This window comes from Somniosus microcephalus, chromosome 8 (assembly GCF_052327205.1).
Source record: "Somniosus microcephalus isolate GS21.2 chromosome 8, FLI_Smic_1.0, whole genome shotgun sequence".
Lineage (NCBI taxonomy): Eukaryota > Metazoa > Chordata > Chondrichthyes > Squaliformes > Somniosidae > Somniosus > Somniosus microcephalus.
The window spans coordinates 136,762,664-136,780,317 of NC_140994.1; positions in this window are offsets into that span (position 1 = coordinate 136,762,664).

The following is a 17,654-nucleotide window of genomic DNA, read 5'->3' on the forward strand; positions in this document are numbered from 1 at the left end:
TGGCAGGAGGATCGATAATCAGAGGACACAGATTTATGATAATTGGCATCAGAACCAGGGGGAAGATGAAGAGAAATCTTTTTACGCAGCAAGTTGTTATTATCAGGACCTCAGCGCCTGAAGGGGTGGTGGAAACTGATTCAGATTAGCTTTCAAAACGGAATTAGATAAATACTGGAGAAGGAAAAATTTGCAAGACTATGGAGAAAGAGAGGGGGAGTGGGATTAATTGGATAGCTCTTTCAAAGAGCCGGCACAGGCACGATGGAAAGAATGAACTCCTGCTATGCTGTGAGATTTTATAATTCTATAAACAACAAGGCTTTGCTTTAAGTTGTGAAGAATTCCCTTTTTGACCTTATTTATTATTAAATGCAGAGTTTGTGCTTGTCTTGTTTTGCACACTTTGTATAAAAATAATAAATTGCAGGACAACGGAGTATTACAGTTTAACTCTTTTATTAAGCATTAGGTCTGTGATCTTACTCATAGCAGCACCAGTGGGGAAAGCATGGCATTAGGACCCCTAGCCTGGGTCTTCAAAACAATAGTAGTCCTTACAGATGCCTGCAGGCCAATGACAACTCAGCATGTGATCACATGTGAATATAATAGGTATTCCTTACAGATGCCTGCGGGCCAATGATAATTCAATATGCAAATGTTACATCCCTTTCTTTTAAAAGAAAAATGTTATGCATTACTTTTAAACCTTTCTTCTACATAATGTTCTCGGTAGCATAAACATATAAGTAAACTCAGCATTTAACTAGCACTGAAAACATCACAATGCTTCAATAACGATGTACAGTTTTTTTTTAGGGCAGCGATCCGCCTACACCCTTTGACAGTTCACAAGTCAAGGATAACTCTAGGCTTGACCTCTCGTCCCGACCTTGTGTGGTATGGAACTGAGCATGCTCCTGAATCAGTCAACAATTCAGGTTCAGGTTTAGGTTCAGGTAAGTATGATGTGTTTTGTGTATTGCTCTGTTCATCACACTCTGTTGAACTAATCCTCTCGTCGGAATGATGGTGTTGTTCCTTGGTGTTCAGGAAGTGCCTGCGATTGCGGTGGTACGCCTGTCCTTCTGGGGTGCGGACATGATACGATCGCTCAGTGTCAGCTGGCTGGATGATGACTGCTGGCTTCCAGTAGTCATGCTCCTGGATTCTGACAGATTCTCCATTGTGCAGTGGCGGCAGTAGTCTAGCTGACCTGTCATAGTATCTCATTTGGTGTTGCTGTCTCTGTACACCTTTTGCATGCACTTGCTTGCAGCTGACGACCTCTGGCTGCAGCTGCTGGTTGGTGCTTGGAAGGATTGAGCGAAGTCTGCGGCTCATCAACAGCGGTGCTGGTGACTTGAAGTTGTCAACCGGAGTGTTGCGGTACTCAAGGAGACTGATGTAGGGGTCTCTTTTGTCCACTTTGGCTTTGTTCATGAGTGTTTTTGCAATCTGGACAGTTTTTTCAGCAAGGCCATTACTTTGAGGGTAATGTGGGCTTGATGTGACATGTGTGAAATCCCATGCCTTGGCAAACGACTCGAACTCTTTTGATTTGTATTGGGGGCCATTGTCTGAGACTAAAGTCTCTACCATGCCATGCCTGGCAAAGGCTGCCTTTAGCTTGTGGATCACAGCTGCAGATGTGGTGCTGTGAAGCTTGCCCAGTTCAAAACAACTGCTGTAGTAATCAACAGTCACTATGTAGTCCTCGTTGTTCCATGTGAACAGATCCGTTGCCGCGACCTGCCAGGGCCTGTCTGGGATATGGTGAGGTATCATGGGCTCTTTGACATTTGATGGGTGGCGTTCTAGACAAATGGAACATTTTCCGACAATGTCCTCAATGTGTTTGCACATTCCGGGCCAAAACATACTGTCACGTGCTCTTTGTTTGCATTTTTCCATGCCCATATGTCCAGCATGAATTTTTGTCAACATCTCTTCTCTGAGACTGGTAGGAATGATGATTTTCTCCCCTTTGAAGATGATTCTGTTGATTTGTGACTGTTCGTCTCTGTGGTTCCAGAATTCAGATATGCTCTGAGGGCATTTCCTCCTTTCCTCAGGCCATCCTTCATGTATGACTTTGCTCAGCAGTGTGAGCTGTGCATCTTTCTCTGTTCCTGCTCGGATCTCCTTCAGTTTTGAGTCACTCACAGGTAAGCTGTTGTATACCATGTGCACCTGCACATCCATGCCTTCACTGAGGCTGCTGTCCTGTTAGCTAAGAGACTTTCTGGAGAGCATGTCTGCGACAGGAATGTCTTTGTCTGGACGGTGAATGATTGTGAAGTCGTACTTCTGTTGCTGAAGGATCATTCTCTGTAGCCTTGGTGGGGCTGCGGCTAGTGGTTTCCTCATGATTGACTTGAGGGGCTTGTGGTCGGATTCCACAATGGCTTGTCGGCCATAGACTTACTGATGGAAACGCTTACATCCAAACAGAATTGCATATAGCTCTTTCTCGATTTGATCATAGTTGATTTCACTGTCTGTGAGAGATCTGGAAGCATAGCCAATGGGCTTTCCTTCTTGCAGTAATACTGCGCCTAGTCCGTACTTTGACGCATCCACTTGTAGTCTGAGCTCTTTGTTGGGGTCGAAGTAGGCAAGAACTGGTCCTGGTTCTCTGGTGATTAGGTCTTTCATTTTCTGAAATGCTGTGTCATGTTGTCTGTCCCACAGGAACTCATTGGATTGTTTGAGCAACTGACGCATGGGTGCGTTGATTTCAGAGAGGCTCGCGGCAAACTTGGCTAAGTAGTTAACCATGCCTAGTACTGTCTCTAGCTCTGTGCGGTTCTTTGGCAGCTCCATCTTCTTGACGGCGGAGATTTTCTCTGGATCCGGCTTAATGCCATCAGTTGAGAGGCGATGCCCGAAATAACTGATCTCGGTGGATCCGATTATGCTTTTCTCGGGGTTGAGCCGGATACCTTTCTCCCGTGATCTTTGTAGCATCGCACAGAGGTTCCTGTCATGTTCCTCTCCATTCCTGCCATAGATGAGGATGTCGTCTACGATTGCGACTACTCCGTCGAGGCCTTCATAGGTTTCGTCGATCTTCCGCTGGAATTCATCCTGAGCTGAGATAAGACCAAATGGTAAACGCAGAAATCGGTAGCATCCAAATGGTGTGTTGAACGTTGTTAGCTTAGATGACTCCTCCGTGAGCTTGATAGTCCAGTAACCTGATCGTGCGTCCATTACACTGAAGTAACGTGCTCCCACTAGCTTGGGTGTGATGTTATCTAGCGTTGGTAGAGGGTAGTGAGGGCGTTTGATAGCCTTGTTCAAATCTCTGGGGTCAAGACAGACTCTGAGCTTGCCTGTACGTGGTTTCTCAACCACTACTAACGCGTTGACCCACTCTGTCGGTTCTGTTTCCTGGACGATGATTTCTGTATTCTCCATGCTCTGCAGCTCTTCCTTCAGGTGACTACATTGAGCAAGGCGTATCCTTCTCGATGGGCAAATCACAGGGGTTGCTGCTGGGTCAAGGTGAATAGTGCATTCACCTGGGAATAGTCCGATTCCTTTGAAAACATCAGCAAACTCCTCCATGACTGTCTGCTTCTCAACTGGTGCTGTCAATGATAGCACTAGCTTGACGAGGTCCATGTCTAAACATGCCTTTAGACCTAGCACTGGAGGTGCTCGAGTGTCAACAATGTAAACGTCCAACATCATGTCGCTTTCTTTGTGCTTGCATTTCATCACGCATGTGCCTTTCACAATGAGCTGCTCACCCCCATAGCTGGTCAGTCTGCGTGAGGTGGGCTGTAGCTCACACTCATCCTTCAAGCTGTGATACCCACTCAGAGGAATTACATTAACCTGAGCTCCAGTGTTTAAACTTAAGCTCTGTGCCCTGTTTTCCTATCTCAATATCTGCAAAGGCTTGCTCAGTCTCTGAAATCTGTTTTTTCTGTGACACAGAATCAATAAACAGTTCCTCTGCATTTGGCTCTCTATCTGGCATTTGGCTGTCACTCACTGTGTGTACTGTTTTCCAAAAACAGTCCTGCAAACTTTAGCAAAGTGGTTCCGTTTACCACATTTAGCACATTGCCTTCCTCTGGCAGGGCAGTGCTCCTTTTCCCCATGCACCTTGTTTCCACAATATCCACAGTTTTTGAAGCGTTTTATGTCTGTGTCGCTCATTTTTAGAACTCTCGCTGTTCTTTCTGTTCTGAAGCACGCTCTCTGGGCAGTGTTCTTTGGTGTGTGTCTATTAACTGTGTGCACTGTCTGTTCACGCGAGCTGCTCGTGGCGCCGGTTATGGTTTTCAACTGTGCTTGGGCTATCTCGTGTGATCTAGCTATGTCCATAGCTTTGTCCAGCGTTAGCCCGGACCCAACATTCAAAAGTTTCTCTCTCACTTTAGCTGAATGTATTCCAAACACGATGCGGTCTCTGACCATCTCATCTTAATCTGCATATTCACAGTCTTTTACCAGCAGTTTTAACTCAGTCACAAACTGTTCAAACGACTCACTAGCTCCTTGTACTTTCTCCTGAAACTTGTGCCTAGCGAATATCGTATTTGTCTTGGGCATCACATATGATTCAAAACAGTCAAAATAACTTTTCAGTACCTTTGCTTCATCCGCGGTGAGAGACCATGTGTTAAAAATGTCTCTCCCTTTTTCTCCGATCCACAGGAGTAGGTAGCTGCATCTTTCTTCCTCCCCTTTGCTTTTTAGCGGACCCGAGACAATCAGCTCCACGTGTTGCTTGAACTTGCGCCATTCTCCAGGTAAGTTCAAAGATTCCCAATCCATTCGAGGTGAGGGAGCTCCAACGATGTCCATTTACAATCCCACTTCTGACACCATGTCTTGTTTTGCACACTTTGTATAAAAATAATAAATTGCAGGACAACAGAGTATTACAGTTTAACTCTTTTATTAAGCATTAGGTCTGTGATCTTACTCATAGCAGCACCAGTGGGGAAAGCATGGCATTAGGACTCCTAGCCTGGGTCTTCAACACAATAATATTCCTTACAGATGCCTGCGGGCCAATGATAATTCAATATGGAAATGTTACAGTGCTTTTTGGGGTTTTTTCAAGGGTTGTTTTATTTTCTGCGTCAATACAAGAAAAGTGAAAGTTGGCATTAAAAGATGGGCTGAAAATTCCAAATCTGTATAAACAATGATGCCTAAAATTTTTGTGATTTCCAACACCTCGCAGATCTGTTGGTGTTTACTACCCCGCTTATTATTCTCAGTTCCTTTGCACCTTGGCATGTGCATCAGCTTTGCCTTCTAGAGAAATGCACTTGAGAAACAGATTGCATCCTTAACAGTCTGATTAGTTCCTTGCAACCTGAGTGCCCTTCGCTTTGGGATCATTCATCGGATGTTGTGCTATAGGATAGGGAGAGCAGAAAGGAAATTCCGTCAGGGAGGTTTGGGTGCTGGTAACAGAAACCGCGGAATTTCCTTCCATTGAAACTGATGGAGTGAACATCCGTGGGGCGGACAATCCTCTCTGCCAGATCTTCCTTTCTGTGCTCTGCCCAATATTTGCTTAACGCACAGGCGGAAAACTTATCCCGATGTGGCCAACGTGGCACTTTTATACACACCTGGTCCTACATCAGATCTAACCATTTTGGGGAGCCACAAAGGCATGGATGCCCCCTCAAGCACACACCCCTCATCTGCTGGGGCTGTCCCTGGGAATACAAGACCCACCTGAAATGCATTGAAAAGTATAACTCTCACTGGTTGCAGCACGAAGATGCATCCTTTAATATGATGAAACTCTACTACTCCCACCACACACACGTGGAGTAACCACTTGTAGAACATATGCTGGTCAGACCATGTGATGTATGAACTCCTCTTGGAGTTGGAAAGTATCAAGCAGTGTAGACCACTTCCTGGAGGCGAATGCAATTGGTCCCCTCCCCCTCTCAAACCCCACGATATCCCATGCCCCCAAAGAGAAAGGACTTGTGCAGAATGAGTGAACTAGCTCAAAAACACCCCCAGAAAAGGTGGGATAGACCCTGTGCATCCAGTCTGATTGTGCTGCCCCCACCCCAAGTCCACACCAGACCTGGCACATGTTAAATTACTGTGGCATCAATGTATTCTCCTGTAAATGCCATGTTGGGAGTATAACCCCAATTTTACAAATCTCATAACATTAGGCTGCTCTTGCCCTTGGTGCAGTCATTCCTGTTTCAGCAGCCTTGATGGTGGGTCCCACCAAAGTGTGCATGTTCAGTCCCCCTCCCCTATTCATTTGAATAGACTTGCTGTGCATGGCAAACATGATCAGAGAGACAGGTTTGGCAGCAACTCGTAAAATTAAAGGGAAGTTTCCTGCAATTGTTCTGGTTTGGCAGCGTGAAGTGCACAATGAGCACAGCGCCAAAGTCTCCTGCCTTCAGGTGCAGCTCCTTGGAGGGGTTGATGCAGGAAGTGATATGAAGGAGGACGACCCTGTTTGGTGCTGAGGGGCGCCCACCAATAAAATCTCAGGCACAACAACAACAACTTGTGTTTATATGGCACCTTTAGTGTAGTAAAACGTCCCAAGATGCTTCACATGACCATTATCAAACAAAATTTGACACCGAGCCACATAAGGAGATATTTGGGCAGATGGCCAAAAGCTGGGTCAAAGAGGTAGGTTTTAACGAGCGTCTTACAGGAGGAAAGAGAGGTAAAGAGGTGGAGAGGTTTAGGGAGGGAATTCCAGAGCTTAGGGCCAGGTAGCTGAAGGGACGGCCACCAATGGTTGAGCGATTAAAGTTGGGGATGCTCAACAGGGCAGAATTGGTAGAGCGCAGAGATCTTGGAGGGTTGTAGGCATTGAGGAGATTACAGAGATAGGAAGGGCCAAGGCCGTGGAGGAATTTGAAAACAAGGATGATCATTTTAAAATCGAGGCGTTGCTTAACTGGGAGCCAATGAAGGTCAGCGAGCAAAGGGGTGATGGGTGAATGGGACTTGGCGTGAGTTAGGACATGGACATCAGAGTTTTGGATGACCTCAAAGTTTACGGAATGTAGAAAGTGCAAGCTGCACGGATGGAGGTTCCTGAGTGAATGAATGCAGTATCCTAGGCAAATGCGGAAAAAGCTTAGGGGAATTAAAGGAACAGGCAAGCTAAATGTAGGCACCTTTGTGCACATGTGTTTTCTTCCTTCATAAAAAGGCATGGATCGAATGTAAATGTTCATCTGCTGACAATTTTTTAAATAGAAATTGTGTGGTCTGCACAGAGCGGATTAAAATGGAGTGTACTTAAATATGGTATTTTATTTGGTAATTTGGAAAGAGTGGGAATTTCTGGTAAGTATTGGGGAAGTAGTAGATGTAAAAAGTGAAATTTAGTTTAACATTTTGATTTTAACCTAGAACTTTAAAAACCGTAGTTAACAGAAGCTGCTTGCCAGTGGCAGTTAACTGTCAGTCAGCTGTAAGTGTTTGTCTTGAATAGGTGCTAATCACCAGGAGCAGGGGAACTGAGTCAACACTTGTAAATTGGGTGAGGCTCCTAGAGTATAAGAGTAAACAGGTCTGCCGAGCACAGAGCGGTCTTAAAACGGAGTGTACTTAAACAGAGTGTTTTATTTGGGAATTTGGAAAGAGTGGGAAGGAGTTGCTGCTTTTTGCCTACACTACTTGTCGTGCTTTGTGTTACAGGTAGATATTTAATTTCAGTACCCATAACTTAATCTAGATCAAGTAAGTAGTCAAGAAACTACACTTTAAGCTAAGTTACTTAATTACAAATGTAATTAGATCTAATTAAATAAATCAAGGTCATATAAGAGTGGCAGTGCAGGTGGTGAGCCGCAACTGCAGCATGTGGGAGTTTGTGGAGAGCATTGTGATCCTGGACAACCAGGTTTGCAGTAAGTGCCTGCATCTTGAGGAACTTCAGCTCAGAGTTTTTGAGCTCGAGTCTGGGGTGCAGACCTTGTGGGGCATCAGAGATGGGGAGAGTTACCTGGACACTTTGATCCAGGAGGCAGTCACATCTCTTAGGTTAGGTAGTGGTTAAGGTTTGGTTAGCGGTCAGGGACAGGAGGGTGTGACTGCAACTCAGGCAGGTGCAGTGCTGGAGGAGCCTCAGCTTTTGCCCTTGTCCAACAGGTATGAGTTTCTTGCTGCCTGTGTGGATGAGGGAAAAGCCTGCAGAATGGATGAGCAAGCTGACCATAGCACCATGGTGCAGGAGGCCATTCAAATGGGGGGAGTGAAAGGGAATGTACTTGTGGTAGGGGACAGTATATTCAGGGGGATAGACACTGTTCTCTGCAGCTGCAACCAAGAGTTCTGAAGGTTGTGTTGCCTGCCTGGTGCCAGGGTTAAAGACATCTCCTCATGGCTGGAAGAGAACTTGGAGTGGGAGGGGGAGGAGAACTTGGAGTGGGAGGGGGAGGAGAACTTGGAGGGGGAGGAGAACTTGGAGTGGGAGGGGGAGGAGAACTTGGAGTGGTAGGGGGAGGATCCAGTTGTCATAGGTAGAACTAGGAATGAGGTTCTGCTGAGTGAGTTTGAGGAGCTAGGATCCAAATTAAAAAGCAAAACCTCAAAGGTAATAGTCCCTGGATTGTTACCTGAGCCATGTGCAAATTGGCATAGGGACAAACAGATTAGCGGTTTAAATGCTTGGCTCAAAGAGTGGTGTGCGAGGAAGGGGTCTCGGTTCATGGGGCACTGGCACCAGTACTGGGGAAAGAAGGAGCTGTTCCATTGGGAGGGGTTCCACTTAAACTGGGCTGGGACCAGTGTCCTAGTGAACCAAATAACTAGGGCAATAGACAGGGCTTTAAACTACTGAAGGGGGGGTGGGAGGATTCAGGAAAGAGTAACTTTAAAAGCAGTGAGAGAAATGTCAAGGCTCTAGAGCAGAATAGAGTTTTGGATAAAAGTAAGCAGAGTGGGTCAGGAAGGGACAAAGAGAGTAACACAGTTAATAAGGCATCAGTGACTAAGGTGACATCAGGGAAAAATGAGACATAAAAGGAAACTGTAAAAGCTTCTATAGCTATGTAAAAAGGAAAAGATTAACGAAAGTAAATGTGGGTCCCTTACAGGCTGCGACAGGAGAAATTATAATGGGAAATAAGGAAATGGGTGAGAAATTTAAAAAATATCATGGCCGGAATTTTGCCGGCGCTCAAAGGGCGGGTTTGGAGGCGGGTCCGCTGTCAAAATAGCAAAGATTGACAGCGGGTAGAAAACCCAATTTAACCCACCTCCACGCGAGCCTCCCAGGTGTTAGGTCTGGCAGCGGAGAACTGACCCGACACCAAGCAGCAGGGCTCATTAAATGACTTGTTAAGAGCCAATTTAACTGTATTTTGAGGCTTCCTTCCAATTTTACGTTCTCCCCCATGGGTTACATGCTGCTCAGGAAACACGGCAGCTCAACCTGGCTTGAGTTGAGTCTGCTCTGATGTACCTGATAAGATGACAGCTGCAGAAGTGGTGTAAAGGATGCCATGTTGCAGATGATCAATTTCAGAGCACATATACTGTTGGTTACTGCATTTGTAATACATGTAGAGATTTCCTTAGCTTGCAAGTGTTTAGAGTCAACTCTTTGGCATAAAAATAAAACAAAAAAGGTGACTCAACCGTGGCTAACAAGGGAAATTAGGGATAGCATAAGATCCAAGGAGAGGAAATATAAATTGGCCAGAAAAAAGCAGCAAACCTGAGGATTGGGAGCAGTTTAGGATTCAGCAAAGTAGGACAAAGGGATTAATTAAGAGGGGGAAAATAGAGTATGAGAGTAACCATGCAGGGAACATAAAAACTGACTGTAAAAGCTTCTATAGCTATGAGAAGAGAAAAAGATTGGTGAAGTCAAGCGTGGGTCCCTTGCAGTCAGAATCAGGGGAATTTATAATGGGGAACAAGGAAATGGTAGACCAAATAAATACATACTTTGGTCTGTCTTCACAAAGGAGGACACAAATAACCTCCCAGAGATGTTGGGGAGCATAGGGTCTAATGAGAGGGAGGAATTGAATGAAATCAGTATTTGTAGGGAAATGGTGCTAGGGAAATTGACGGGATTGAAGGCTGATAAATCCCCAGGGCCTGATAATCTACATCCTAAGGTACTTAAGGAAGTGGCCCTAGAAATAGTAGACGCATTGCTGGTCACCTTCCAAAATTCTATAAACTCTGGAACAGTTCCCATGGATTAAGGGTAGCTAATGTAACCCCACTATTTAAAAAAGGTGGTAGAGAGAAAACGGGGAATTATAGGCCAGTAAGCCTGACATTGGTAGTGGGGAAAATGCTAGAGTCCATTATAAAAGATGTAATAGCAGAGCACTTGGAAAACAGTGACAGGATTGGACAAAGTCAACATGGATTTACAAAAGGTAAATCATGCTTGACTAATCTACTGGAATTTTTTGAGGATGCAACTGGTAGAATAGATAAGGGAGAACCAGTGGATGTAGTGTATTTGGACTTTCAGAAGGCCTTCAATAAGGTCCCGCATAAGAGATTAGCGTGCAAAGTTAAAGTACATGGGATTGGGGGTAAGGTACTGACTTGGATAGAGAACTGGTTGGCAGACAGGAAGCAAAGAGTTGGAATAAATGGGTCTTTTTCCGAGTGGCAGGCAGTGACTAGTGGGGTACCACAGGGATTGGTGCTAGGACCCCGGTTATTCACAATATATATTAATGATCTAGACGAGGGAACTAGATGCAATATCTCCATGTTTGCAGATGACACAAAGCTGGGTGGGCGTGTGTGCTGTGAGGAGGATGCAGAGAAACTCCAGTATGATTTGGACAGGTTGGGTGATTGGGCAGATGCAGTATAATGTGGATAAATGCGAGGTTATCCACTTTGGTGGCAAAAACAGGAAGGCAGATTATTATATGAACAGCAATAGATTTGGAAAAGGGGAAGTGCAACAAGACCTGGGTGTCCTTGTGCACCAGTCACTGAAGGTCAGCATGCAGGTGCAGCAAGCGGTTAAGAAGGCAAATGGCATGTTGGCCTTCATAGCGAGTTGATTCAATTACAGGAGCAAGGATGTCTTGCTGCAGTTGTACAGGGCCTTGGTGAGACCACACCTTGAGTATTGTGTGCAGTTCTGATCACCTTATCTGAGGAAGAATGTTCTTGCCATGGAGGGAGTGCAGCGAAGATTCACCAGACTGATACCTGGGATGGCAGGAATGATGTATGAAGAGAGATTGGGTCGATTAGGCTTATATTCGCTTGGGTTTAGAAGAATGAGAGGGTGTCTCATTGAAACTTATAACATTCTAACAGGACTAGACAGACTAGATGCAGGAAGGATGTTCCCGATGGCAGGGGAGTCCAGAACCAGAGGTCACAGTCTAAGGATAAGGGGTAAGCCATGGCCAGATCTACTCCACTTGACGTTGTAAACCCTGGCTGCCACATGGTGTGCCAGGTTGACACCATCCCACACCAGCACCGTAAAACATCCCTTTAATCTCCAAGCCATTCCATGCACACTCATCACTATAGCGGGGCGGAGGGGGGAAAGGTATGTCTCAACATTCACTGCAACTTAGTAAGACACTTCTCAAGGTGCGTATAGATTTGTCCAATAAGCAGCAGTGTTGAAAATATAGATTTCGCTGTATGACAACACATTGCCAGAAACTTCACATGGACATTGGCTAAACTTCTCAAGTGCCTACCCTTGTGTGTTGTTAGTTGGTATGCTTGCAGTAGGATGAGGGTGAGTGTGAGGGGTGGCTCGTGAGATGGAGAAGTAATAATGTAGATAGAGAGGGTTGGGTGGAAATGCAAGGTAAGTTGGTGTGAGTAAAGATGTGCAGGAGAAGGGTATGGAAGGCAGAGCGATGGGGATGTCTTGAGTGGCACAGCAGGGTGAGTTTGTGTGTGGCTTTGCAGTAATGTTTTGTGATCCACTGAGATCATTGAAAGGTTTGCGCCACTGCAGCCAGGGACCCCTGACGACAGCCCTGCTTTTGCCCTCCTGTGCCAAGTGCAACCAAGCTGCGTTGGTGTCCTGTGGAGGTCTCTTCTGCCCTTGGAAGGGAAGAGAACCTCCCTGTGTGCTGTGACTCCCTCCATAAGCATATGGTGGGAGTCATTGGAGAGCCTGGGTGCAGCCGTGCACCTTTGTACAGTGCTTGTCAGTGTTTGCAGCACCTTTAAGGAAACCGTCTGATAATGCGACGTCAAATGATGTCATCATACCCATTTCCTGTTAATTGGCTGGCAGGGCGGGCTTAACAAGGCCAATCAAGGGAAAATCCCTTTGACAGAGTGGCTGCAGCTGGGAGCGAGACCAAAACCTGGCAACCAGCTACCCCACCACCATCCCGACACCGCTGAGAAAATCCAGCCCTTTGTGTCTGTCTACATGGAAGAAGACGTAAAAAATTTCCCGGAAATAGTGGAGAACCAAGGGTTTAGTGAGAACGAGGAACTGAAAGAAATTAGTATTACTAAAAAATAGTACTGGAGAAATTAATGGGACTGAAAGTCGATAAATCCCCTGGACTTGATGGCTTACATCCTGAGGGTTTTGAAAGAGGTTGTTATAGAGATAGTGGTTGCATTGGTTGTCATTTTCCAAAATTCCATCGATTCTAGAACATTTCCCACGGATTGGAAGGTAGCAAATGTAACCCCACTATTTAAGAAAGGAGGGAGAGAGAAAACGGGGAACTACAGACTAGTTAACATGCAGGTACAGCAAGCAATTAGGAAAGCAAATTGTATGTTGGCCTTTATTACAAGAGGATTTGAGTATAAGGGTAAAGACGTCTTACTGCCATTATATAGGGCTCTGGTGAGAACACACCTGGAGCATTGAGTACACTTTTGGCCTCCTTACTTAAGGAAGGATACACTTGCCTTAGAGACGGTGCAACAAAGGTTCACCAGACTGATGCCTGGGATGGGGGATTGTCCTATGAGGAGAGATTGAGTAGACTAGGCCTATATTCTGTAGAGTTTTAGAAGAATGAGAGATGATATTGTGATGGTACCACCGGTTGTCCCTTACATTGAGATACATAATTCCCTTTAACTTACCTTACTGTATGTATCTATTACTATACTCAGGCTTCTCTCCTATACTCTGTGTGATGACGTCAGAGCTTGGAACCTTCCAACAGTGGAGCTCGGAACCTGCTAGCAGTTGAGCTCTGAACCTGCTGGCAGTTGAGCTCGGAAACTTCTAGTCAGTCCTCGTGGCGTCCCCGCTGGGGAAAGACCTATACCTCAGTGCTCCTACAGTCAGCCATCTTACCTGCTACCTTACCTGTTGTATTTAACCAGTTCCTGTAAATAAACAACTTATTTATAGTTCGTCGAAGTCGAACGCGATTATTTAGTGGCGATGCACACGAATCGCTACATTGGTGACCCAACGACATGAGTACAGGAGCTCATCAATTCCAACGCTACATTGGTGAACGTGAGCGATTTTCACGGTAGCAACGCACGCCTGAACCTCGTCTTCCCACAAGACGACCGACGCACAACCGACGAACAACCACGGAACAGCAACCACCTAACACCGATTCCTCCAAAGACGACCCCATCTTTGCGAACGTATTGACATGGTAAGCGCAGTCTGAAGCAGATCCCATTTGACACGGACAAAACTCAACCGGACCCCGTTTTTTTGTGAGCAATTTTCACAAAAGAAGCACGCCATGGAAGCACCAGCCGTTTTGCTGTCGCTACCGCAATCCAGGGAGCCACAGTCTCCCTCGTGCTTTATAAAGGTAGAAGCCCCATTCGACGAGAACATCGATGCGGCGCCGACCACGCACTTGCTTACGGTCCCCGTACTCGTCTTTCCTACCGCCACACGGATCGTCTGCCTCTATGTCCAAAGCAACAGCAAGTATTCATCTCTCCAAGCGTGGGGTACCGCATGTTCGGGTCCACAAAATCGAAGCGCGCCCTGTGGGGATACCACGAGGATTCACCCCCACGAAACACGAGGACGCACTCCTCGCGCACGAGGACCCATCCCTCGCGAACCACGAGGACCTATCCCTCGTGGAAAACGATGACTCCTTCTCCACCGACGATGCACCAGCCCTTCAGCCTGCTGGTTGTGTTACCTACTACACGATTCGGCGTGAACAAAAGGCATGCCGCCCTCCCGGCTGTGTTCTCCTAAATCTACAACAGTTACAAGTGTTGCCGCCCTCCAGGCAGAGTTAACCCCTCCTGAAAGCAATAACAACCCGGACCGTTGCCACCCTTTCTCCAGTTTTCCCTTTAACAAACGCAAACCTCTACTGACACTGCACACATCGAGGACGGGTCCAACGGGCATCCTGCGGCCGCGATCAGCCACGTGAAAGTTGCTGGCCTCACTAATCACTGATCAATGCAGCAACTCTTCACCCTCTGTTGTGTTAACGTCGTAGCACTATGGCACGCACCGTTTCGCGTGTTCCAGCCTCCTGAAGGTTTCGCTCACCTGTCGGCGAGTTCACCGACCTCGCCAGTCAAGTCCTTCTGGATCGCCCATCGGCGTTCCTGCAGATTTCGTCAGAACAAGGACTTGTTCCAACATCAACAGAGTCATCGCCCGCGTCTGCCTGACCTGCCCGTCACTCTGACAAGGCCTGCTGTTTCACACGTCTCCACGGTCCTTCGCCTGACGGATACGTTTTATTCGCCACGACGCGCGTAAGGATCCGCTTATGAGCAGCATCTTCAGACCTCGCCTACCAAGTCGAGACAACACGACCGCCGTGAACACCAGCTCGTCAGACCATTTCATCCTTGGACTTTCGTTGAAGCGAATTCTGGGGGGGCCTATGTGTCGGTACCACCGGTTGTCCCTTACATTGAGATACATAATTCCCTTTAACTTACCTTACTGTATGTATCTATTACTATACTCAGGCTTCTCTCCTATACTCTGTGTGATGACGTCAGAGCTTGGAACCTTCCAATAGTAGAGCTCGGAACAAGCTGGCAGTTGAGCTCGGAACCTGCTAGCAGTTGAGCTCGGAAACTTCTAGTCAGTCCTCGTGGCGTCCCCGCTGGGGAAAGACCTACACCATGGTGCTCCTACAGTCAGCCATCTTACCTGCTACCTTACCTGTTGTATTTAACCAGTTCCTGTAAATAAACAACTTATTTATAGTTCGTCGAAGTCGAACTCGATTATTTAGTGGCGATGCACACGAATCGCTACAATATCATTGAAACATACAAAATTCTTACTGGGCTTGACAGGGTAGATGCAAGGCGGATGTTTCCCCTGGCTGGGGAGTCTAGAACCAATGGTCACAATCTCAGAATAAGGTTTCGGCCAATTAGGACTGGGATGAGGAGAAATTTCTTCACTCAGAGGGTGGTGAATCTTTGGAATTCTCTACCCCAGAGGGCTGTGGAGGCTCAATCGCTGAGTATATTCAAGACAGAGATCGATAGATTTTTGGATATTATGGGAATCAAGAGTTATGGGGATAGTGCAGGAAAATGGAGTTGGGGTAGAAGATCAGCCATGATCTTACTGAATGGCGGAGCAGGCTCATGGGGCCAAATGGCCGACTCCTGCTCCTATTTCTTATGTTCTTATCATACACAAAGTAAATAAATGTGAAGCAATAAGTGTGGATTATCACTATTAATGAAAATTTCAGCTCGGGTGACATTAGGATTGTTCCCTTTCTCTCCCTCATTGCTTGTAACTCATATTTTATATTATATTCTAAGTCACATAGCTGAATGAAGCCTGCTGATGCAAACACTAACAATTTCTAATATTTTTGTCATGGCCAATTAAATCAGACGCCTTGTTATTGATTCGAAATGGAACCATTTTATTGTACAAAAGATAATCTTTTCTAATAAATTGCCAGTGAGATAAGAAATGTCAGATTTAGAGTACTCGTTGTGTTGAGTGACAAAAGGAAGAATAATTAAGGATTATCTTATGTCCGGATGAGGGGCTATTTGCAGTAATTAGAAATACTGAGAGTTGGTGCATTACAGCTGGATGCTTGGTTCAGAGATATGCTTAGGAAAGCTATTTATAGATCTGCAGTTGACTATACAAATTAAAGTAAAGAAAAAAGGTAGTTAAATAAATGGATTACAGAGGGTATACGGCACAGAAACAGGACATTCGGCCCAGCCAGTCCATGCCGGCATTTATGCTCCACTCGAGCCTCCTCCCGTCTTTCCTCATCTAAATCTATCAGCATAACCCGCTATTCCCTTCTCCCTCATATGCTTGTCCAGCCTCCCCTTAAATGCATTCGCTTCAACCACTCCCTGTGGTAGCGAGTTTCACATTCTCACCACTCTCTGGGTAAAGAAGTTTCTTCTGAATTCCCTAATAACAACAGAAAGTGCTGGAAACACTCAGCAGGTCAGGCAGCATTGAGGATAGATGATGCCTGACCTGCTGAGTGTTTCCAGCACTTTCTGTTGTTATTTCAGACTTCCAGCATCCACATTATTTTGCTATTTTCTTCTGAATTCCCTATTGGATTTCTTGGTGACTATCTTATATTGATGGCTTCTAGTTATGCTCTCCCCCACAAGTGGAAACATTCTCTCTTTATCCACTCTATCAATAGAGTTCATAATTTTAAAGACCTCTATTAGGTCACCCCGCAGCCTTCTTTTTTTAAGAAAAAGGAGACCCAGCCTGTTCATCCTTTCCTGATATGTATACCCTTGCATTTCTGGTATCATCCTTGTAAATCTTCACTGTATCCTTTCCAGTGCCTCTAAATCCTTTTCATAATATGGCGACCAGAACTGCACTCAGTACTCTAAGTGTGGTCTAACCAATGTTCAATACAGGTTTGGCATAAATTCCCTACGTTTCAATTCTATCCCTCTAGAAATAAATCCTAGTGCTTGGTTTGCTATTTTTATGGCCTTGCTAACCTGTGGCGCAACTTTTAGTGATTTGTGTATTTGTACTCCGAGATCCCTTTGTTCCTCTACCCCACCTAAACTCGCACCCTCCAAGTAATGTGACCTCCCTATTTTTCCTACCAAAATGTAATACCTCACATTTATCTGTGTTGAACTTCATTTGCCAATTATTTACCCATTCTGCAAGTTTATTAATGTCCTTCTGTAATTTGTTGCAGTCCTCCTCAGTATTGACTAACCCCCCAATTTGGTGTTATCCGCAAATTTATAAATTGTGTTTTTGAATCCAGAGTCTAATCATTAATATAAATTGTGAACAGCAGTGGTCCCAGCACAGATCCTTGTGGAACACCACAACCCACCTTCTGCCACTCTGAATAGCTACCCTTTACTCCCACTATCTGGCTATGATTTCCTGATTGGAGGCGGGTTGGCATTGGGAATGGTAGTTGGCGGGTTGCAGTCCCGCTGCCGGCACCAGCCGGCCTGCTGACACAATTTTAGGTTGATTGGCCTAGTTCAGCCCGCCATGTGGGTTACCCGCCCTGATCACAAGGTACGGGTCTGTTCAGCTGATATGCTGACGCGTTTGCAGCCAGTGCATTTAAGGGGGCCATTTCCATTAGATCTCGTTGGATCTGGTGCTTCTGACTGCTGCTTCTCACCACGATGTCTGCAGAGAAACAAAAGGCAGCTCCCTGCTTCAATGAGGACTCCATCCATGTTCTTGTGGAGGGAGTTACAGGATGTCAGGAGGT